This window comes from Aythya ferina (assembly GCF_964211825.1).
Source record: "Aythya ferina genome assembly, chromosome: 5".
Classification (NCBI taxonomy): domain Eukaryota; kingdom Metazoa; phylum Chordata; class Aves; order Anseriformes; family Anatidae; genus Aythya; species Aythya ferina.
Window position 1 is genome coordinate 14,823,056 of NC_140301.1, and position 24,056 is coordinate 14,847,111.

The 24,056-nt window shown below is 35.6% G+C and overlaps 1 protein-coding gene across 13 annotated transcripts in view; it reads left to right on the plus strand.

Annotated features, from left to right (window-relative positions):
- Window positions 1–24,056, plus strand: part of LRRC4C (leucine rich repeat containing 4C) — a 510,287-nt gene that overhangs the window by 424,875 nt on the left and 61,356 nt on the right. Inside the window, exon 7 of one of the 13 annotated variants that reach the window (XR_014693267.1) lies at window positions 11,631–12,105. The exons of the other annotated variants lie outside the window; for them this stretch is intronic. The gene's annotated coding sequence lies outside the window, so the exon portion shown is untranslated. Of the gene's footprint in view, window positions 1–11,630; window positions 12,106–24,056 lie in introns of those variants that run through there. 13 annotated transcript variants of the gene reach the window in all.

Below are 24,056 nucleotides of genomic sequence, written 5' to 3' on the forward strand. Positions count from 1 at the left end.
CTTGAGTTGAGCTTTTCTTCCCTCTCTGCTCTCTTTCTCTCTCTTTCTCTGTTTCTCTCTCTGGATCTACTCAACAAACAGGGGGATCTCTGCAGAACTTTGTACAACAATAGGAAAAGGACTTTGAGAGCTGTATTATCTGTCCACTTATGTCCGTTCCCTGTCATTTGCTAATATGTTGAAGAAAATTGTTGGACGGAAGTGAAGTGTGAGGCTCTTGTTGTTAGGACATTGAGCACATTGCAATATTTTGTGTAGTGGTGATATGTTAATTGGATAGCTGCAGGCAAGTGAAGTGTAGCAGTCGCTGACAATTAGAAACAACAATGAACTTGCCAGGACTGAATCTATTCCTTGGGCAGATTAAAATGCATTGCAGGTATCTACCAGAGCTTCTGTAGATTGAAATGCTCGCACCACTGTAAGAACTCGTGAAATTCTGTTTTCACAATGCCGAGACAAGATTTACCCTTGCTGCTTGTGAAAGGGAGAGAGGCAGTATCAGACCACAGAATAAAGTCTTCCCTAGTATTTGCTGCAGAGCTTGTACTTGTTATGTCAGGACTGTGGGGGTGCAATGTAACAAGAAAAACAGCAGAATTAAAAAGTGAAACAAACCAACCCCAAATCAAAGAAGAAGAAGAAGAAGAAGAAAGATAATTCTCCAGCAATGAGGTTTCACATGCAACAAATTAAAGCTTACTTTAGGAGTAATGCAGCAAAATAAATAAATGAATGAGTTTTTGTCTGCAAACCCAGCACCAATTCAGGGTATTTAGATATGTCATTTGTGCTTAAAGGGATTTTCTTTTGCTTTTCTGTTTTTTATTTGGCAGCTGTGGGATCCATACAGTCCCTGTGCATTAAAATAACCCTCAGAAATATGGATGTGGTTTCCCTTCATGTTTGTGTGGACACTATAATATGAGCTGACGTCCTAGAAGCCTAGGACTTGGTACTTTTTCTTCACTATACATACAAGAATGATTATTTTAAGAGCCAGACCAAATCCCAAAAGGCAGTGTTGGTAATAAAAAAAAATAAAAATAAATAAATAAAAAAAAAAACTACACACTATTAATGTAGTTTGTATCTCCAGCATGTTTTATTTCTGCCTACAAATCTTTCTTCACTTTCATGTCAACAACCTCTTCACTCATGTGACGTATTACATAGGAAATAAAACCAAGAACATAAAGAAGCTGTTGTTTATTGATGGGGTGAGTGTAACATAACTGATAACATCACAGGTTTCCTTGCAGTTTTATTTCAGGTTTTCTTTTCCTGAAGCAAAAGACTGCCTTAAGACCTTGAGTAGGCACTAATTATTTTAATATACCTTGATTTTTCCTCAGCATCTCTGAGATGACCAAAAGGGTGGCCAAGTGTGATATGGGGATGGAGATAATCACCTCACTTACCATTCATTGTGCTTCTGCTTACTCATCAAATTACTGAAGCCCACTGTCTTGACTGGAATTTGATGTAAGGAGTTTAGGATGAAAATTTTGGCATTATTGGGCCTTCTATATAGACTAAATAGACCAAAACTATAGACCAACATTTTACTTTCCTTTTAATCTCCAAAACCAACTACTAGTGAGAAGGTGGAAAAGGCTGGAATTATAATCTCCCCTTTTTGTGAGGGAATTCTGTCTTGTGGAGAATGAGTTAAAAAATAATGTTTTAATTTTAATATGCTAATGCATATTTTTCTGTTCTAGTGCAACACTGCAACATGTAGAATTTAGTCTGTTGTATAGTAACCATTCCATGCAAACAGTTTCATACATTTTACATTTTTTTCTCCTCATGTCTGTCCTTATGCAAAGATAAATGCAGTTCTGTTCCAACTAATCTAAATTGGAGCCTTAGTAATGACTGCAGCAGGACTGATCCTACTCCTTTTTTTTTTTTTTTCTCCTAAATTAAGTATAAAACCTGTTTCAGTTTCATAAGGAAACAATAGGGCAAGGATTTATATTCATAGGCATAAAAAGGTGATCCGAATGCCATTTTGAATTGATATTTGAATTGATAAACTGTCTAAATTTTACATTGTTCCAGATTACCCTCATAGCCCCTGATGACATTCCAGGTGGGAATGTAATAACTGATGGATTAATTAAATAATCTAGTCCCTGTTGCTGCCATAGCAAAACTTCAAGTTATATTAAAAAGAAAAAAAAAAAAAAAAGGAAAAAAAAAGATTTTTTTATATTTTGCAAAATGTCATATTTTAGGGCCTAATTCTTAGTCACTTATTACTTATTGGTGTTGGTGTAAACTCTCTGCATTACATATTCACATCAATAACTGAATATTGTGACATGTTCTAATAAGTATAACAACAACAACAAAAAAAGAGTTCACCTTTAAAAGCTACAGGAGAGGGATGTGCAAGGCTAGAAAAGGGTTAACTTAAGGAACCATAGCTTTTCCTCCCTCAATGCATGCAGATTTCAAATGAAGTGTGCAAAAATATATTAAATTCCATGAGCTTCTTTGCCAAGGGGCATACATGTTGTGCTACGGGTTTTTTACTTAGCTGTTTGGTTTTACAAGAATTTTCTCTGCCAGTACTGTATTTGTGAGCCCTTATTTGAGAGGCAGGTTCTTCTACAAGTGGTTATATATTATTTTTCCAGAGGCAAGCTTTTATATTTGTTCCATCATTTAAAGAAACGAGGTTCATTTTTGTTAGGGTTGTTGATGGCAAATCTACTAAAGGGGAAGGATGATGACCCCATTAGCCTTTCAAGTTGCTCATATGCAGTACACAGTCTCTCTTCAATAAGAGTTTTATTGCATTTAACGCCCGTGTGAATTTTGACTGTATATGATGCAGGGAATTAAAACCATAATGGATTTCTCTTTTGGAATGGAAAGAGGTCGAAAAGCCTCACCTTCAGTGAATGTTTGTGTTGATATCTCTCTTTCTGTAATGTGTTTCACTGAGTAGTCTGGCCCTGAAAATTGAGAAATATACATTAAGTAAAGTTCTGGAGGTATTTGTTAAAGACTGCTGAATCAAGCCATAGCAGAGGATAACTTAGTCCTTAAATACCTTTCTATAACTTGTGGAAAAAATAATTGTCTTTTTTTTTTTATGGGAAATTTCAATTTTTGGAGTATGTATGTAAATCGCAGAGCTGTAGTAAAATGTCATTAAGAGCTGCAGCGAACTATAGATAATAATTTCCCATTACAAAAAGTATTGTCTAATTTAAGGCATCACCTATATAATCTTTCATGGTGGCAAAGAAAGATGAAATTGATGGTTGCCTATACTAAATGAAAGATAAAATGCAGCCAGTAATGGTGCTTCAGAAGGATTTCTCTTCTAAACCTGAGGAAAATATTGGAAAATAGATTGAAAAGAACATTTAAGCAGACATCTGTGAATAAAAACTGGATTGTTTCTAGGAATGTATTGTTTTGCCAGAGAAAAACCCAAATCATAGAAAAGTTCATGTTGTCTTTGATACAAGGGAAAATGAAGCCAAAAATTAACAATTAAGCCAACGTCAAAGCAAACTTTTATATAGTAGAGAGAAAAGAAAGAAAAAGAAAAAGAAAAAAAAGGCAACAACCCATATAAATAATACGTTTTAAAGTGAATACAGCTAATAAGATAATTTACCAAAGAAATCCAAAAAAAAATCTTAATAGGAAAGAAGTGGTGAGGTTGGATGGTAGGCTGAAATATACTTAGAAATGAGGTATTGTTATTATTGCTGTTCTTAGTGCTGCTTTAATTAAAGACATCTAATGAAGAGTTATTGACAGTAGTGATGCAGAAATGACTGAATTTTTCAATTAAAATTTCCATTCTGCATCTGGAAAAATTGTGATTAAAAATTCTTACCCTGAAAAGAAAAGGCAAATGAAAAGAAATTGGAAATTATTTATTAGAGGTAAATATTTTAAAATCAACTGTCCTATTATATTTTTTTCTGAAGATTATTTCAGAGTGTCTCTCTAGACAATATTCCAATGACATAAGTACAAATGATTACCTTGGTAATCATTTACCAGTTTGTCTTGCATAAATTTTAGGCAAAATAACAGAAAATGTAACACAGGATTCAGCTGGTAGAGAATTAAAGCAAGAGAAATGTTTGATGGCAATACTTAGATGTTTAACTATTATGTTTAAATGTTTAACTATTAAATGTGTTAAAGAGAAATGTTTGATGGCCTTAAGTTAATAAATAAATAAATAAATCTATCAAGCAAACAATGTGACTGATGACACTGCAAGGTTCACAGATAGAAGTTACTGTGAATATATAGTAAAGTTAAAACTTTGGACTGCATAGGATACTCATTAAATAGCTTGGAAGGACTGGTCAGATATTAGAAATGAGTATTGGTCAGAAATAAATATCATGGGGAAATACATGTATATTTTAATATATTCTACAGGGTTTGTAACTCTTACAATACTTGTATCAATGATCTAGACAGATCATTGACAGAAGATTACACTTAACATCACTGACAGAAAATTGCACTTAATGTAAGTGTAGGGCCCACAGCTGGTCAAATGGCTTGGATAAGAACAGCTGTTAGGATGACAATGTGAGGGTAAACCAAATGAATGAGATACACAAAGCAAACTGAAAGGGCATTTCCCCATAATGATAATGCTAAAGAGAAGAACTATAAACAAAAATTTAAACAAAGGGATCAGCTTGGAAATATGTGTAAAAGAAGCATGAAACTTTGTCAGGGTGAGTGGCAGGGCAGGTGAGAGAAACAGAACAAGAAACTGGCTTGACACAGCAAAAAGTATCCCCGTGTCATTGTGATCTTGGCTAGATCTGACCTAGGTGATTCTGCACTGTATATTAACAATGAACTAGTATCCAGCTAGAGGAGTGCTGATCAGAAGAGGGTGTCACAAGCAGGTAACCACACTTTGCAAATTCATGGGTGAACCATGAGCGTTTTCTCCCCAGCAAGTGCATTAGTGGATAGCAGCAAGTGGGACAGGACCACACAGAACTGGACCACCCATATCTCAAGAGGAGGAATGAGCAAGCAGGGGAGCCTGTGTGCTCTGAAGTGGGGATATGCTTGTAACCCACATGGCTTATGAGAGTATCTGTGTGGTATTATTTGAGGGATTTAACTGTAGGGGTGTTTACAAGTTTTTTAGGGGTTTATTATCATTTTTAAATGTTCAGTGTTGCGGTTTACCTGTTGTATTGCTGATCATGTACCAACAATGACTGATAGCTAATAACATTATTTAATCAGTAAAGCTTTGAGAAGTGATATAAGTCACATGGATTGTGAAGTTTTTCCTTGTAACAGTAAGTATTAACAGCATGGTAAATTACAGGTATGCAGAGTGATATGGATACAAAATGTTATGGATAAGAATGACAAATACAGATGAATGAGGGACATTCATCTGTAAAAGCAATTCTGAAAAGTATTTGAGGTCATAAAAGACAAGAAATTCTACATGAGTTCCCAGAGTGATCCCGTGTTTAAAAAGACTACATGTATGTTGTACCATTTGATAAATAAGCAGAGAAATAGAATAATGATTTCAACAGGAAAACATGAATGGTATGTACATTTCAGTTTGTAAATGTTTTCAAAATTATGTTGAAAAGAAAGAAGAGACACAAAAATGCTGAGTGATAAAGGAAAATGTTTTAGATGTTTCAAAGTTTTCTAATATAGCAAATATAAGAAGAAGAAGCAATAGCTGGAAGCTGTGGTCTCATACATTCAGATTAGAAAATAAGATAGATTTCTAATGGTGAATGTAATTCACTATTTTAAAAGCTGCTTGGAGAAGTCCCATTTTCACCATCTCTTGGATTCCATGTTCATAAATTGGTTTTCTTTGTGGAAAAGTGTTGTAAGGACGTATGTATTACTGAATTTGCTGTGCTGTGATATTTAGTAAGGCAGACTAGCTGTTTCTGAGGTCCCTGTACCTATGCCTATGATTCTGCATGTAGAAGGAATGCATCCTGGGCATTCATAACCAGTCTTCCAATCCTGTCATCAACAAGCATGTCTGCCTTGCAATAGGTACTAAATATAGAGGTGTCAAAGTTGTTTTACCTTTCTCCCTGTTTCTCTCTGCTTATAGGCCAGTAAACATTATTCTGTTAGTATTTTTATCTTGCTGTGAATGGCACTGAAGCAATTTAGGCTAGAAATATATTTTTCTGTCTTCATAAAAGAAGTCAATTTTGGGACTTTTTTTTCGTGTTTGCTTCTTTTGCTAATGTGTGTACCTGCATTGACAGAACAACTGAGAAAAGGAAAGAATTAAGTCAGTTTGACCCTGCATCTGCCAGCATATTAGCTTTTGGTGATATAGGTTACAATTGTATGCAGTCTCTGTGGGGTGTTTTCTCATATTTCTAACTATTCTTCCCTTGATTTCAAGTTTAAGATTTGTTCCAAACTTTTCAGAAAAAATTACTGATGGAAATCTAAAACACAGATACATATTTCATACTTTCAGGTGAGATCAGTGGTCATTCTCTGCTCACTTTTGAGTTTCATAGTATCTTTCATAATCCAAGCCAATTTGTGTGTGTGTGTGTAAACTGTTTGCAGCATTCAGGAGCCCTCCTGAAGTAGTACACAATTTGATTGTTACAACTGAATATAGTTATTTTGAGAGGTCAGGGACTGTGAGAAAGTATTCTCTCAGGCAGCAAAGGGCATTCCTTTGGAGGTAAATATATTCAATTGCTCTCAACTATAACTTGTCAACAGATTCTGTGTCCTGAGACATCAAATCCTTATTTCTTCCTTTTTCTTTCTTTTTCTGAGACAAGAACAAATATCAACAAATTTGCAAGTCTTAGGAGATTTTGATCTAATTAATATTTCCAGAATGAATACTCTGTCTGTGATACTTCAGCAGTACCAGTGTACAAAGAGGCATATTTTGGAGTGGCAGGTTAAAACAATAATATTTTATTTTTAATCTTTGACCTTCCTTCCCTTACTTACTGCTCTACACCCATTCTGTGTATATCAACTGCAGCTAATGAAAATGTAAAACAGTGGTATATTCTTTGTCACTCAACTGAATTGTCTCCCAGTTAATGTTTGGATTGTCACTGCATGAGATAACAGGACATTCTTCTAGTAATGTGGCTTCATGAGATGCTGTACAGCTTACTGTGTCAGCTTATCCAAAGAAAAACTAACATTTAATAGGCCTGATTCTCCATGTGGCTTGTATTGTCATTTATCACTGAGTGATTGTCGTATTCAGACAGTACAAAACTGAAAGTGTAGTGTTTTCTGCTCTCCTAATGTAGATGGAAATAACTGTGTACAAGATAGTGGGAACTTCAATGCTTTGTTGAGGAAGTCCCCACTTTTCAGTACTGCAGGGGCCATGGAAAGCCTGCTGACCTTTCAAGTATTTCTAATTTTATGAAGTTCAAGATGAAGTTAGAGACATGGTTGTAGTTTCCACCTTGATAATCTACTTTGTATTATGCTTCTTTTGGCACTCTTTATTATACCCTTGCTTTGGATGGATAGTCTTATTTTTCAGGGACTGTGAAAATGAGTTAAATTATCTCATATGCTTGCTTATGGTAGAAAACTGTGGCATGATTTTATAACATACTAACGTGCAGTGAAGTTGCACTGAGTCCTGGTATAGCTGCTGTGTGTTAGATTAGATTACATGAAGGCATTGTTAATAAGTATAATTGTTAATAAGTAGTCAGTGTAGTAGTAATCAGCATTTTGAAAGTTCATACCTTAATCCTTATTAATTTTTCCACATGTCCCAAATAGCGTGGTCATGGGTTTTAAAGGAAAATTGTTACATGTCCCTTACTGCTCCCACAAAAACCAGTAACTTCCCCCTACTGTTGAAATCCTACAAAATTGATTGTCTAGGATAATGTTCTTAAAATGGTTTAATTTGTACTCTCAGCTCATCCGGGATTTTTTAATTTCATGAGGCATCATTTTCCTACTTTTCCTTCATTTTCTCACACACACTTTATGCAATGTTCATCCTTTAGATTTAAATCGAATAAAAAATTAATCAAATATAGCTGAAATTTTGCATCGTTGTTCCATTAATATTTACAGTAAGTGTCTGCTTTGGTGTTGGAAAAACAAGGCTTAAGTCTAGCAGACATTGTCTTGGATGTTCTCTCCTCTTCTTTCTCTCCTATTCCCTCCCTGAATTCCCTTGTCAGTTTCTTTCCAAACCATTCACCTACCATGGAACCAGCCAAATGATGGCAGGGGTCAATAAGTATTCAGTTTGCATACTGGGAAAACTAACTTTTGGCTGCTTCTCATTCCCTGACTAGAGGTCCTTATGGATATTTTGTGTCAATAACCCATCCCTCCCCAATGGTAGCAGAGTTCAGAGGCTGTTTTTCTCCTGCAAAAGTTCAAAAGGAATGCTTCATGCCAGAGCTCTGTGAAAGATAAGGGCTATCTTGAGTGATCACAGCAAAGAGGTGTCTGAGGACTGGGGAAAAGCAGCATTTCTATAGCTCTGTTTAAGGACAAGTTAAAAACTTGAAAGATATAGTGCTGTTCTTGCTTGCTCTTCTATGCGGAGAGACCTGTGGATCAGAAAGAAGTCATCTCTCTAAAAATAAGGGAATTCCATATTGAGGAAAAAATGTATTAATGAAGCTGTCAGATTTCACTAGTTTGACTTAAACTACTCTTGCTACTAAAATTCCATATTCATTTGTCTGTATGCATGGGTGTGTTTAAGATCGTAGATTGTCCTTGAAGGTTTTGGAATATATTTGGATTTATGACGTGTTAAACATGATGATTCTTTGCACAGGTGGTTGCATTATAGAAAAATAGCAGGGAAATAGTATTATTTTTTTTTATATATTTAGCAAAGCACCTGCTTCCTTAAGTCTCTCTGTGTAGGAAGGGGATAGAAATCTCCACACATTAGTCATGTAGATCTCAGAAGAATTATAACATATGGCATCTAGGTTTAAAAAAATATATCTTATCTGAGAAAGGTTTAGAGATAAAGTTTTTTTTCAATACAAATAATTTTAAAAAATCCACATGCTCCAAAAGCAAGAAAAATTATCTAATCTTATATCAGATCTTTCCCCCTCTTCATTTCAAATTATTCATTTTAAAGGGTAAACAGGATTAAGAGAGACATTTAAATATTGTAGAATGGATAGTTTTGGGTACTGTGATGGTCACCTCTAGAGATTTCTTGACTCTGGTCTCTGTGTGCCTACGTCTGACTTACCGCATGAAACAAAATACACAAACTCTATGTACTCCATTGTACTTCTCTATAACTTCAGAGAAATTATTTCTGCATATTGCAGGGAAGAGCCTTCCAAATTTATGCAGATAAAACTGTTTTTAATATTTCAGACATCAAAACCAGTTTAATATGATTTAAGAAGTGGGAATAGGATTTAAGGGGAGTTTTTTGTGAGATTAGTTCACAGTTGCATGAAAGGACCTTGAATAAAAGACATTTTGTAAGCCCAATTTTAGTGCAATCAGTATTGCCATACATAACACACATTTCTATGCAGAGTAGGAGAGGAAAACAAAGAAACATGTACATCTCATCCTTAAATATTCCATTAATGAAATAATTCTAGACACGTATGTCAAAAACTTTTCTCATGCTTCCTTTCTTAAGAAAGGATTTTCCTGATCTGCCAGCAATTTCCTGATACTGCTAACTATTTTATATTCAGACTCTTAGTGATTTTTTCCTGCTCACTTATTTCGCCTCAGGCATAAATTGAATTGAACAAACAAGAAATTATTCCATTCTGAATGTTGAGGAGGATTGCAAGCCTGTCAAATCTTACTCTTAAGAGTAAGTACTTTCAAACTTAACCATATTCAAGTATCCCTTTGACATTCTAGCTCTAAGTAAGTAAGAGAGATTCAGTAAAACCTTTTCAGGTTTTCTACACATTTTACACTGAAATTGTTACTTATTTATTTTTAAGTTATACACTGGAATGGTTGAAGAACACAGTGCACAAACCTTGTTTTCCCTGGACACTGTTGATATTGCAATAGTTCACAAGGTTTAAAGATAAAAAGTTATTTTTGTCATAATTCACAACTTTTGGGGCTCCTGTTTGCATTAGACGTCAACTTATTTTGCATTTAGTAGATGAACCACTTCCCACTGCTGGATGAAAGGTGCAGTGCTCTATATATAGATTTACTTTTTTTCCTGAAACCAGGGAACTGATTTCTTTACTTTGTCTTAGGGGAAGATTAGGATAAATTCAGTGTTGAAGATCTGGACAACTAATTACTGAATATAATATTTATCTGCATGTGATTGAAATAATTTTGGCTGTCTTAAATGCTGGGACCTGATGCAGCTAACCTTAAATTTCGTGGGAGGTATTCAGCTATGACGATGATGCATGCTTTGCTTCTCTTATGTTGAATTTGCTTACCTAGTCATTGCTAACATGTATAGAAAGTCATCAAGTCAGCATTACAGACTCTTTTTGAAGGGTGGTAAATTCTCTAAAATCTAATAATCTCCTTTCAGCCTACTCTTCTTATGCAGACACTCATACCCTCCCTCCAATGCAAATGAGCAGAGAATCTCAGGGAATACTTGGACTTTCAGATGTGACTCAGAGGTCGATAGATTCAGAGCCTCAGGCAGCAAGTGAAATTCACAGCTAAGGACAATTTATTGTGACCACCCTGATCCAGGAACCTTCCAGCACAACCAAGGGGTTTGGTGATGTCTTGATTTCTCACATTGTCAGCTTCCATGAGTTTGCATAGGAAGGCATGTCTCCTACTGAATTAGAAATATTCTGATGAATAAAAACTGCATATTTGAGAAAAGGCTTTGGTCGAATTTAAGATTCTCATTACAGGTTCCCATGTTACTGTTCCTAGGTATAAATTACTGCTTATGAAATGAAAATTCGGTAAAACAAAATTTAGTCAGATGTTTGGTAGGGTGAAAAGGAGAAAAATGTAATGATAAGTTCCTTCCTTCTTATTTTCTTATTTTATTTCCTTTTTTTTTTTTCATTCTTATTCTTTTATTTTTATTTTTATTTTTCCTTGGGTTCTCTGTGGAGATAACAACACAATTAAGGCACCTAAATCTATCAATTTAGCAAGCACTAGTGTGCTTGCTTTTGCTTGGCACATCAAGTATCTTTTAACAATTGTGTTTAACACAGAATCTGTCTTTTTAGTTTGAAATGATTTGGTTTTGAGTGGTGTTTGTTTGTTTTTTTCCTTAACATTATTTCATCGTGTTTTAAAAGCCCTGAATAAAGTTTACATTAATTCAGAGGCCCTTGTTGAAGTTTTGTACATTGTTTAAATTCCATGTTGCTGGAATGTTAAGGATAGAAGGCACCTCAATAGTTAATGAACCAAATAAAGGAGAAATTGTCCACACTTTCAAAATTCATTTCTCACATTGGAGGCAGAAGATAGTTATGGTGAATTTTGCAACAGGCTTCTCCCACGGGGTCATATTTTATTAAACTGAGTAAATTGGATGAGTCAGAGACATAGCTGTCTAGGAATTTAAACAAAATAATTGACACATTATCTGCCAAACATACTGTATTTTTCTTTATTTTTGTGGTGGGTGGTAGGTTAAGAGATGTCTGCATAAACTCCAGTTGATGAAGAGAACAAGATGGTGCATTTTTGCATTTTGCTTTGTTCTGCATTCCACAAAGTAGATCTGCTTCAGATATGACTGTCCTCCTGTACTCCCGTCCAAAGGGTAAAGGATGAAGAGTTGTTTTTCGATGAAGAGTGGAGAAAATCCTAAAATCGTCTAATTTCCAAAGGAAAAAAATCCCTTACAGTGCTTACTGTTTTTTTTCAAATCCATCTTATTTACTTCTCTAATAGCAGCATTGTTCCACTTTTAATAGTATGTGTTCAACAGTGGACTGAAGGTAGAAAGCTAAATGACTTCTTTGAATTTTACCATGGCAGATTTCCCTCCAGCCTCTTAGTCCATAGATGAAAATAATTGTGCCACAATGCCAAGAAATTAAATCCTACCACAACTCCAAAATGCTATGAAAACATACCATTGCATAACTGTGATTCCAGTGAATGGACTCATTATGACTAAAATTGTCTAACGTTCTATTGCCTTTTTGTTCATATCTGGCAGGAATCAGGCTATCTCATCGTGGTACACAATAGGTTTTTCTAAATATGGGTGAAAACTAGAACGTTCTTTGGAACAAGTATTGCCTAAATACAACAGAAGTGAATGGAGAATGCTGGCTTTAATTAGTGATACATTCTTGCATTGGAAAATGATCAGCAGATCAGTCATCTTTGGGTGGAAGGAAGCTCCTGTTACCAGATGGAAAATAAATTGAACATTTCTCATCCCTCAAAAAAATAGTGCCAAAGTAGAAATCTATACATATTTAAAAAATCCTAACAAATCCTGCAATATTTTGGAAAAACTGAGGGGTGTGTGTGTGTTTTATTTTTTTATTTTAATTTTCTTTTTAAAATCATTTCGCTTTGTGTTCTAGCAATAAACTTGCCCAGTATAACTTGCTTTTTGTAGTTAGTTTCTTATTTCTTAAATAAATATGAATGAGATATGAGTAAATATTAGACAGTTGTGCACTAAAAGTTCAATTCTCTTCAAAGAGCAAGGATATATGGTATTAATGTTTTGGAATGAGCAATCCTCAGTTTCAATTTTATGGTCTTTTCATTTCTTTTGTCTCCAGTGTTTTATAAGGCATGCGAATTAGCTACCATCAATATCTAAAGCCCTCAAACCTGAGTTCTTTGAGTAAGGTAAAACTAAATCTATATCCAGATATGTTTACATGCAGTTTGCCTTTTCCAAATAATTTCAATGGCTGCAGTTCTTATGGACTTCAGCTCTTGGAACATTACAAAATGTTGAGTCCTAACATAATGTAAATCATGTATTTCATCAGAGCTGTCTTTCAAATAAAAAAGAATTAGTGTAGTTTGGTTTTACATTCGCCTTTTCAAAAGATTATGTTGTTAGATTGTATGTCAGTGCGCTTGAATAGACTAGAAGATGAATGATCATTTTGCAGTCCTGTGGTACAGGCTATGCAAACATTTATTAAATAAAACTGATAAATGTAGTTTAGTTTAACTGCACAATTGCATTTATTGCTAGATCCAATCTATATATACACAACACATCTATCCTGTCAAAGTCCATTCCTATTGTGTAAGAACATATTAAAGTGACATGCACAGCATTGCCATGGTCTGCTTTGTCTTTATTCTTTACCTGGTTCTCTTATAAAATCTACTTCAAAAGAAGTAGAACATACAGAGAACATACACAGTAACTAATTTACTGTGTTAGTATCTTTCTGTTTTACAATAAGTAAAATATAACAAGGTTTAATATCAAATGTACAGTCAAGAAACAGCTGGGTTTCTTTTGTGGTGTCCCAGAACTGCCTGAAACAGTTGAATCAAAGGTCATTGAGTAATCTTTCTCATTTTTCATATGTATACATGAGATGTGATGCAGGTCCTAATAGAGCACCCTGATAAATTAGATCAACTAATTACTTCTTTTCGTCTTTACTCCTTCCTTCTCCAAAGGAATACAGTGTTTTTTCCCAAGAGAAGTTGTATTTTTGTGTGTGATTTTTTCCCCATAGCTTCTACTACTATTATGAGTGATTGTACAGATAAATTGGACTGCAGGAGTTCTGGAGTCATCAAGATGCAGTAGCCCAGAGATACTAATGTTAAATGGTGCCCTTTTCCTTAAAGGCATACATTTCATGCTTGCTTTTGTGTAGGGCAGTGTAAGCACAAGAAAATTTAGTACTGGATTTACATGTATTTTCAGAATTACGAATCATTATTACTTGGCTAGAAACGTACTGATAATTAATAGCAAACAAAAAAGCACTTAAAATAATGGTAACTTAAATATATTTATAAAAGTAAAAAGCATATGAAAAAGTCTGATTAGTTCATGACCATAAAACTCATACCCACATGAATAACCCAACTTAAAAATTCAAATTATTTTATTGTGCATGACTTGGCAATACAGATGGGAGTAAATTAAAAGCTAGACTGAACAGTTGTTCAGCTCTTTCAATATGGGAAGGGATATCCAAAAAGAATCCCAAGAAGGGAATTGTGATTTAGTTACTGTTCCAACTCAGATTCCGCCTTGATCCATAAGGAAAACAATTTATTGCAATCTGTTCATTTTACTACCTTCTTTGCATAAGCCTTTTTCTGCTCACTTCTTCGTTAGGAAGAAGTGTTAAGAGTCTTTCTTTTGCTCATTTTTTTTTTCTTTCTAATTACCTTTACTGAAAAGGAAATATCTAGAGACTCCATGATCTGTATAGGAACTGCAGTAGTTAGAATGCTTTACTGGATCAAGACTAGATCTCTCTACCATGCAGAGTTGAGCCATAGAGGAGAAATGCAAGTTGCTATAATAAGCCAAGTGCAAAATTGGATTACAAAGTCATTAGAGGCTGTAGTTGTTCAGCACCTTTTAGGCCCTTGGGAAAGATTATTAAACAAATGAAAATGGTTTTAGAACTAAGCATTCAGTTCTTTTCAAGTAGGAGTTATTATTTTTTAACATCTAATTATTGTGCACAATATTGGATTATATCAAATACAAAATTTAGTTTATTGCACCTATAAAAGCAGATCAATGCCAATGTAAAACCCTTAAAACATACTTTTTTTTTCTTCCTTTGTCTGTTTCTGTAAATTGGATGTTTAGATAACCAAAAGCTTATATTCCTTTTTTTTTTTTTTTTCTTTCTAATATTTCTGGTATGTTTCTTAAAAACAGAATGCCTGAGAACAATCTTTAAACTATCTAAAATCATTATATTTTTGCATACTATGTTTTAAATTAATAATCTGTGATATTATATGAAAATAACTTATTTTCTTTATGTACCTTAATAGAAGCACATCATTTCTCTTTTTTTTTTTTTTTTTTTTTTTTTTTTTTTGTGTGTGTGTATGTATGGTAAAGATAAATATATTTCATAGCTTGATTTGACTGACTATTCTAGCCATAAGTATACCATCAGTTGGAATCATTGTTGCTACCCTTCAGCTCCTGGCAGTAGTTAAGTGCCTAGGCCCAGCACATGGCAGCAGAAAAATGCAGGGGCTGGTGCTCTGTTGTGGTTCTTGTTTGGTTCCTTATGTCTATTAAGGAATAGCAAGTTTTTGATTGCGACTCCAGTTTTACCGCTCACACATTTTCCTTGGAGGATTGCCCTGATCCTGCCCTGGTCAGGCTGGAGTACCTGGAATGCTGTGTCTAATTCTGGGCTGCTGGGTACAAAAAAGACAGGAATCTCCTGGAAAGAGTCCAGCGGAGGGCCACAAAGATGATACGGAGTCTGGAGCATCTTCCTTATGAGGAAAAGCTGAGAGACCTGGGTCCATTCAGCCTGGAGAAAAGAAGACTGAGAGGGGATCTCATCAATGTGATCTCATCATACCTGAGGTGTGGGGGACAGAGGGATTTGGCCAATATCTTTTCAGTGGTTTGCAGGGACGGGACAAGGAGTAATGGTCACAAGATGGAGCCCAGGAAGTTCCGCACCAACATCCTTCGCAGTGAGGATGACGGAGCACTGGAACAGGCTGCACAGGGAGGTTGTGGAGTCTCCTTCTCTGGAGATATTTAAGGCTTGTCTGTAAGCCTACCTGGGTAGCCTGCTCTAAGGAACTGTTTTGGCAGGGGGGTTGGACCTGATGATGTTTTGACATCCCTTCCAACCCTTTCAATTCTGTGATTCTATGATTGGCTATCAACTGCCTAAGCATGCTGAGAATCACCTGGTCAAATAGAAGACCACCAATCTGGAACCAGTTGTAAAACAGCTTTTTTGAAATGTTCTAAGTGTTCTGTAAAGAGGAAGAAAGAACCTTTTTCCTAGAATCATATAAAGTATTTTCAGAAAAATTCCTTCCTGATCCATACAGAATAGATATAACAAATAACATGTATTATGCTCCCTATGATTACCCTAACATGAGCCTCGGAAGAGGGAATCTTTTCTTACTTAGCTGTCTCCGACAAATGGCTTTGAGGTGCTAGTCTCAGTCATTTGTTTTTCTGAGGCAATAAGTTACTTAACTCACAATACATATTCTGAGAGGTGGTAAGGATTATGTGAATTACAGGGACAAGACAAATGCCAAATTCGGTCCAACTACAGTGGACTGACTCTTCATCTTCAAGTAAAATATGATTTCTCTCTCCTACAATGGTTCTTTCTTGGTGTCTTTCCACAAAATTCTGTCTTGTAGACACATCAGGTTTTGTTGTTATATTAGGCATGGAAAGCATCAGAAAAGATAACCATTGTCTTTAAAGATTGATACATTTTTTCAAGCTTTTAACTTGCAGTTTTTCAGAAGCTGACTGGGGCTACACTGTGAAAAAAGAAAAAAAAAGAAAAAAGAAAAAAGCAGTAAAGGTTATCACATGGTAGAATAGATCATCCAGCCTAGTAAGTGAAAATATATTGTTGAAATAATAAGTGAAAGCTTGTGCTTTGGTTACAATGCTGGTACGTGCTGCAACAGGACAATATTTTTGACTGTTTCTTCCTCTTCCTTTCTCCTCAAAGAGAAAAATGTATGCAAATGAGAACTGAATGAAATATATAGTAATTTCATGTCAAACTCTCTTACTTAGTTTTAATTTCTAAATAACTATTCTATGATTATAAGAAAGAGATACAAATATGTATATATACATATCTCTCTATATTTTTTTTCCATTATGACTTAACTTTTAGTTTCTAAGATTGCTTTCATTGTATTCCAAGTAAAGAAATCTAAACTCTGAAATCTCCTTGGAATTTAAATGAAATCAGTGTTTGATGGGGACCACCAAAACTTTATTTATTAGTATTTTGTGAAGCTTTTTTTTTTTTTTTTTCCCAAACTTCAGAACTTACATCCATTCCAATTACTTTTCCTAAGTTCTTTTCTCCTGAGTCCGTGCTCCATTTAAATTCATAAAATACAACGTGTAAGTCACGAGTTTGTTTCATTACACATTTTTCTTTTTTTTTTTCTTAATTTGTAAACCCTTTCTATCACAACTTCTCTCCTGCACGAACACTGTGCAGCTCAGTTCCGGATCTGAAAAGCCTCTGCTGTTCCATTTTCAAGTGTATCTTGAGTGCTGTCTGCCAATTTTTGATTTTCACCAGATTATGTAGCAATTAAGTTCAATTTAGTAGAGAGAGAGAGAGAGTTAAATAGATCGGCTTACTTGAAGGCTATCAATCAAAACCTATTATTTTCCTGGAGTTGAAATGGGAGGGGTGATAAGAGCTCCTGAGTATTTAAAAAGATACTTAAATTATGCCTCAGAACTTTTTGTGTACAGAAACAAATGTGAACAGATTTAATAGGTCCTCTGAAAGTTCCTGCTCTTACACAACAGACGCTACTATCAGTTGTCTTATTGTCGTGGTTCCGCTCGAGTGGGCAGCCGAGCTCCACCACAGCCGCTCTCTCACTCCCCCTCCTCAAAGAGGAATGGGGAGAAAATATGTGAAAAGGGCTCAAGGATTGAGATAAGGACGAGAAAATCACGCAATTATTGTAACGGGCAAAACAGACTCGGCATAAGGAGATAGTAAGATTTATTGCCTATTACTAACAAGCGAGAGAAGTGAGAAAACAAAGGAAAAAAGCAAACCAAAAGCACCTTCCCCCCCATCCACCTTCTTCCACCTCCTCCCCCTGAGCGGCGCAGGGGAACGGGGGAATGGGGGTTATGGTCAGTCTACAGCACTTCTTCTCTGCCGCTCCTTCTCGGTCACTCTCGTCCCCTGTGCTGTGGGGTCCCACCCACAGGATGCAGTCCTTGATGAACTGATCCGGCGTGGGCTTCCCACAGGCAGCAGCTCTTCCAGAACTGCTCCAGATATGGGTCCGTACCACGGGGTCCATCCCTCAGGAGAAAACTGCTCCAACCTGGCTCCCCTACGGGCAGCAGCTCCTGCCAGGTCACCTGCTCCTGCGTGGGCTCCTCTCCACGGGCTACAGGTCCGGCCTGGAATCTGCTCCGGCAGGGGTCTTCCACAGGCGGCAGCCTCCGTTGGTGCAGGGCCACCTGCTCCACCGTGGTCTCCTCCACAGGCTGCAGTGTGGAACCCTGCTCCACCGTGGTACTCCATGGGCTGCAGGGGGACATCCTGCTTCACCATGGTCCTCACCACAGGCCGCAGGGGACTTCTGCTCCGGCACCTGGAGCACCTCTCCCCCTCCCTCTACACTGACCTTGGTGCTGTTCCTCACTCCCTTGACTCTCCCGGCTGCTGTCTGGCCCAGCGTTTTTTTCCTGTCTTAAATATGCTCTCACAGAGGCGCAAACAACATCGCTTATTGGCTCAGCTCTGGAAAACAATGGAGCCCTTCCCAAACATGGGGCAGCTTCTAGATCTTTCTCACAGAAACCACCCCTATAGCCCCCTGCTACCAAAACCTTGCCACGTAAACCCACTACACTTATATTTCTGTTGAACCTGCACTGTGCAACAGTGTACAACAAAAGGCAGTACAAGCTCTAATATAACCCTTCAAATTACTGTTTCATTACAGATCACAAATAAAATGCAAAAGTTAGGCAAACTGAATACAAAGTGAATCTAATTTTTTTAAATTGTTTGATTTTCTTATTTCTTTCATTGGGACCAATATTTCTGGTGTTTTGCTGGCTAACATGAAATTCCCATTTGGTAACATCAAGTATAATTGTGTGTGGAGATGACTGAGATACAAAATTCATATATTTTACACACTCATTGCAAGAGACTCTGAAAGTCGATAATGTTTTTTCTGAAGAAGGACAATACAATATGCATTTCTTGTGCATTTCAAGAGGAATACTGCTAATGGAGATTTTAAAAATTCGTTGAAAGAAAATACGGTATTAGGATACCAGTGACTATCTAAAAAATCCTGGAAATTCACCACATTTCCTTTTTAGCAGACTTTGACCATTTCAAATATGATTTACAAATACCGTATATTTCTGGTATTTAAAATACAGTTGTCCAGTAAAGGCAAAACTGTTTAGATTGTTTTTGTTTGTTTTTCATTCATTTGTTGTTTTCATTTCATTTTCATTTAATTCATTTGTTGTTTAAACAAGGAGAGAGAAGTATTTATTTTCTTCTAGCATCAAAAACTTTTAAATCCTACTTTCTAGGGTTTCTAGACATGACATCTCTTCTATAAAATGCTTGCAGGTTTGTAAGCTTTGCACTCGCTTTGGGAGAACCTTAGTCTACTGTTTGTGAATGAGCTCAGTATGTGGATGTAGGGATGTGGGAAGCAGTCACAGTATTTAACATTCTCTCCAGATCAAACATTTCTTCATCCATCCATCTGCTTTTTCTGATTTTTTTTTTTTTTAATAAGGTCACTGAGACTATTGTGATGCGTGACCTTTTAAAAATCATAATACTGCAGAAAGTTATGTTATAAAGAAAGAATGTTGAACACTATGTCCAGATTTTACTTAAAATAGGTTTTCAGATATAAAGAAAGAATCATATATGAAAACACAGTGGATACACAAATTCTTTCTTTGAAGCAGAAGGAAAAGGAAGGGAAATGAGGTCACATCTATTTTGACATCCCTTTTAAAAGGAAGAAGGAAAACAAAGAGGTTTTAAAATGTAGTGGTGCTCCAGAATGACTGACTAGATCTCAAAGACAAAAAAGGCAAATATGGATCATTTAGCCTTCCATATGATCACTACACAGTTGTTTCTTACAGTCTCATGCTTTGTGTACTTTATTTCCAAATGTTCTCACCTTTCACAATTATGTTACTTTTGGACAGATTTTAGACTTCTGAAATGTTTTTCTAGTGTCCAGTTTACTGCCTTCATTTATACTATCATTTTTACTTGGAGTTTCATTTTTCCTGTACCATACTACATAAAGATTTTCTTCCTCAATGTCTGTAATCTTCAGGTATTTATAAATGATAAAATCTCATTTTACATTTTAATTAGCTATATTGGACTAATCTGTCCTCAAAATAAGTTCGTCTAATAACTTCATCATTGTTCCATCTCTGAATATCCTATTTGTTATTATCATTTTGGTTATAAGGAGACTAGACTTAGGGTAATTTTGGACTCAGGTTGCATCAGACTCAGGTAGAGTACATGATCAAGATGATGGAGTAGATTCATGTGAAGTACGCTAGCGGCATTTCATGGTCAACTAATATTGCTAAGAACTTACTTCAGGTGCAAGAAATATACATGATCAAGGCTGTGGTGACTGAGATTTTCTGCTACTCAAAGACAATCATTTATTGCCAGAGATGAATAGGGGCAACAATCAGTTATTTGGCCTCCATCTTCCCTGAATAAAAAAAAAAAAAAAAAGTTTCTGTCAATTGGCTTTAAACTCTAGAGAGTTTTTTCTCCAGGTATTGAGAGTAAAGCAGCATAAAAGAGGTTTGGTATATTAGGAATTGGATATATTTGGTATTATTAGGAATGCTTATTTATTTTAAATTTTTTAAGTTATTTAGTTTCAAATCTCTTATATTTAATTTTAATTAATTTACATACTTTTTTATTACATATAATAACAATTAGCAGTTCTGTAGAATACTATTTATTCTATTTTATAGAATTTTACTAATTATGATCATACAAGTTCTTAGAAGTTGGTTAAAAATATATAATCCTTTTTTTTTTTTTTTAATGAGGTGATCGCCCTACATTTTTTAGTGTTCTGTGTTGGATTAGTTGGCTTATGAGGAGAAAACACCAATTCTTAGTTAATTTCTTTATTTAATGAAAAAACATACTTGTTAAAAACAACAGTTTTGCTTTAATTCATCCCTTTGGACAGCTAGACTTGTAGTAAAGCACAAAGTTAAGAGTACAGATAACAGTTTCATTTATTTTATTACATTTTAGTGTATTATCATGGTTTTTTGTTTAGCATTCATTGTGAGACTAATAGGCCTAAGCCGCAGTGTTTAGTGCTTGCAGAAGTATATCTAATGTGATAGACTCTTTTCAGAAAGAAGTAACAAATGCAGTCTCTGATTTATAAATAAATAAATAAAATATCATAAAGTATTTATTATCTATTTGGTAAATTGCAAAAGAAGGAGAAATTTTTAATATTCATATTTCACAGAAAAATAGGAGGGAAGAGAAACAAAATTTACAGTGCATTAAACACGTAACCCAATAATTCATTATATATGCATATTGCAATACCCCCTCATTAAGTGTAAACATTTACACTCAATGGTAAATCAGAATGTCACATTGTCAACTATTCTGTGCAAGCATTGTATTCTTGAAATGACTATGGTCCAAATTCCATATTTTCATTATGGAGTTCATGCAGTGCCTACGATCATCAGGTCAGTCGTTTCATGGCAACTGATGACCATCTGGAACACTTGAAGCCATGAGTATATTTGGCCAGTAGCAGTGAAGAATATCCAATCTAAAACTCTTTATTGGTGTTGCAGACTATCATAATAATTGAATTGAAAAAACAAAAAACAAAAACCACTAATTTCTTTTTTTTTTTTTCCTTTTAAATATTCTCTTACACATTTCACTTGCCATTGGTATTTAATGGTGCTGTTGGTGTTTAATTTATATACATATATGCAATGTACAAAAATAAGGAAAACCACAGAAAAGCATGTTTTTTGTTTTTACTTTATAATGGACTACGTTGTGTGAAGCAGCAGTACTGCATGTAGTAATAGGTGATAGGTTACTAATATATTATACGTAACCCCAGGATGATAATTATATTATTAGTGTTATAGTTGGCATTAATGACTCCCAAGCAGACAAATGACCAGTAGGTAAGAATGGTTGTCAGAGATGCCATTGTACACACCACATTGTTTCTTGTGAACAAGATACAGAAGAAATAAATGCGCAGTTCAGTGATTGCTGGTTTTAGCTAGCAGAAGACTTTTGTCCTTAACTTTTATATATATATGTGTGTGTCTGTGTGTGTGTGTGTGTGTATATATACATATATATATACAACCTGGAACCAGGCAGCCTGTGCTCATCACTCTATATTTCTCTGGGCCCTACTTGCTTTATCTTTATCTTGCTTCATATTACAGGATCAGGAAACCCATGTGCCATAAGAGGATATTTTATACCCAGATTTATTCTATCATTTTTTGTGTGCTTAAGATGATGGATGAAATTACTTACTGCATTTCTAAGTGATCTGTTGTTTTTATTAGACCCTGATAGTCCAGCAGGAAACAGGTATTTGCATGTTCTCAGAAACCGCCTTTGGGGTGGGATCTTCCTTCCTTGATTTCTCTGTTCTGCTGCTAATCAAACCACCAGTTGGACTCAAATACAGGATAGCTTTGTTCTTCTTGGCTGCTTAGTAGTCTAGAGACTTTGATATCATTTGAATTTTGTTTCTTCTCTTGATCAACATGTTTCTTTGTCATGCAGGCCTAGTCTTGATAAGTAGATCCCAATATGTTCCAAAAGAGTCACTGGGAATGATGGTGTTTAATTTTTGCATCCAACTTCCTGGGACTGGATATTCCTGATGGGACTAACACAGATGTATTTTACTTTCTGGACCTTGTTTTTCTGTTGTTTTGCATTGTTTCAAACTTCATTGACTGTGTTCACCTGTTATACTACTGGTTGCTGATGTGTATGTTGAAAATGTACCTAGACTGGAAGTACATGCATGGAAGTGGTATAGATGTTCATATATGAATATAAATAGTATATTTAAGATAAAATATCAGAAAGGCATGATGAAATTCAGAACTCTGATTCTCCGCTTGGTGAATGGTCCATTGGAACTGCTATAAAAACTACTTCTAACTGTTGTGGTTTAACCCGGCCGGCAGCTAAACACCACACAGCCGTTTCATTAATTATAATTATTAATTTATAAATTAACTCTGTCCTAACTGAAACCAGGACACTAACACAGAGATTTCCTTTTTAAATTAAATTGGTTTTGACAATGTGGTTGTAGTAAGTAGCTAAAGATTTGCTCGTCTTTTGTGCCAAGAATGCTTTCATCCACCTGATTTTAAGGAACACTGAGGGCTCTAGGGTTTCCCACATTTGTTGCTAGAGCTAAAATCATAGAATCACAGAATCATCTAGGATGGAAAAGACCTTCAAGTTCCTCAAGTCCAACCATCAACCTGCACTACTGATTACCATCACTATATCATGGCCCTTAGTGCCCTGGCATTGCCTCTGGGTAAACGTTTTAATAAGGACTCTAATTCTGCAGAGTGCAGAAATTATTCTGTTCCCACTGAATGGTACTGAAGGTTGCTAGGCACCTCAAAGGGCCAGTGAGTATCACAGCTTGCTTAGCACATGGCACTACATATGCCATTTGCAATCTCTGCGTAGAGCAGACTTCTACTGCTGTCGCCATAGATTATTCAGTCTAGTTTCTGAGTTTGTTTTGTTGTGCTTAGAATGTGAGCCCATCCCTTATAAAATGGTAACATTCTGTGGATTGTGGCTTATGGATCTAGCAAAAACAGGTCACTGAAGAAGTGGGAAGAGGAAAGACTTGAGATTTCTGTATGAATAGCAATAAAAAAGTTCAGTTCCCTGAACATTTCATAGAAGATGTCTCCAGAAGATCAAACAAGCCAGTGACTGAGGCAATGTGACAGTAATAGCAAATCTTAATTTTTTTTTTACCAGCTTTGTTAGGTCCTTATTGTTTGTTGTGGCATGTGCATTCCCGTATACTCTGTGTAACTGTGGAGGTATACAGGATGCACTTACCATGGAATAAGCATATCCCCAAAGCCTCAGGGTATTGAGCTACTCTTTTGTTCCACATAACTTACTGCAGAAGTGCTCACAGAATGGCATGCTTTACTGTGTGTCACCTTATTGCTTTATTATTAGGCTTCTCAAAGGTCAGATGGGCTTGACCCAAATTCATATAGAAAACAATGCTGTACAAAGTTGCTTTTCCTCATTTTTTTT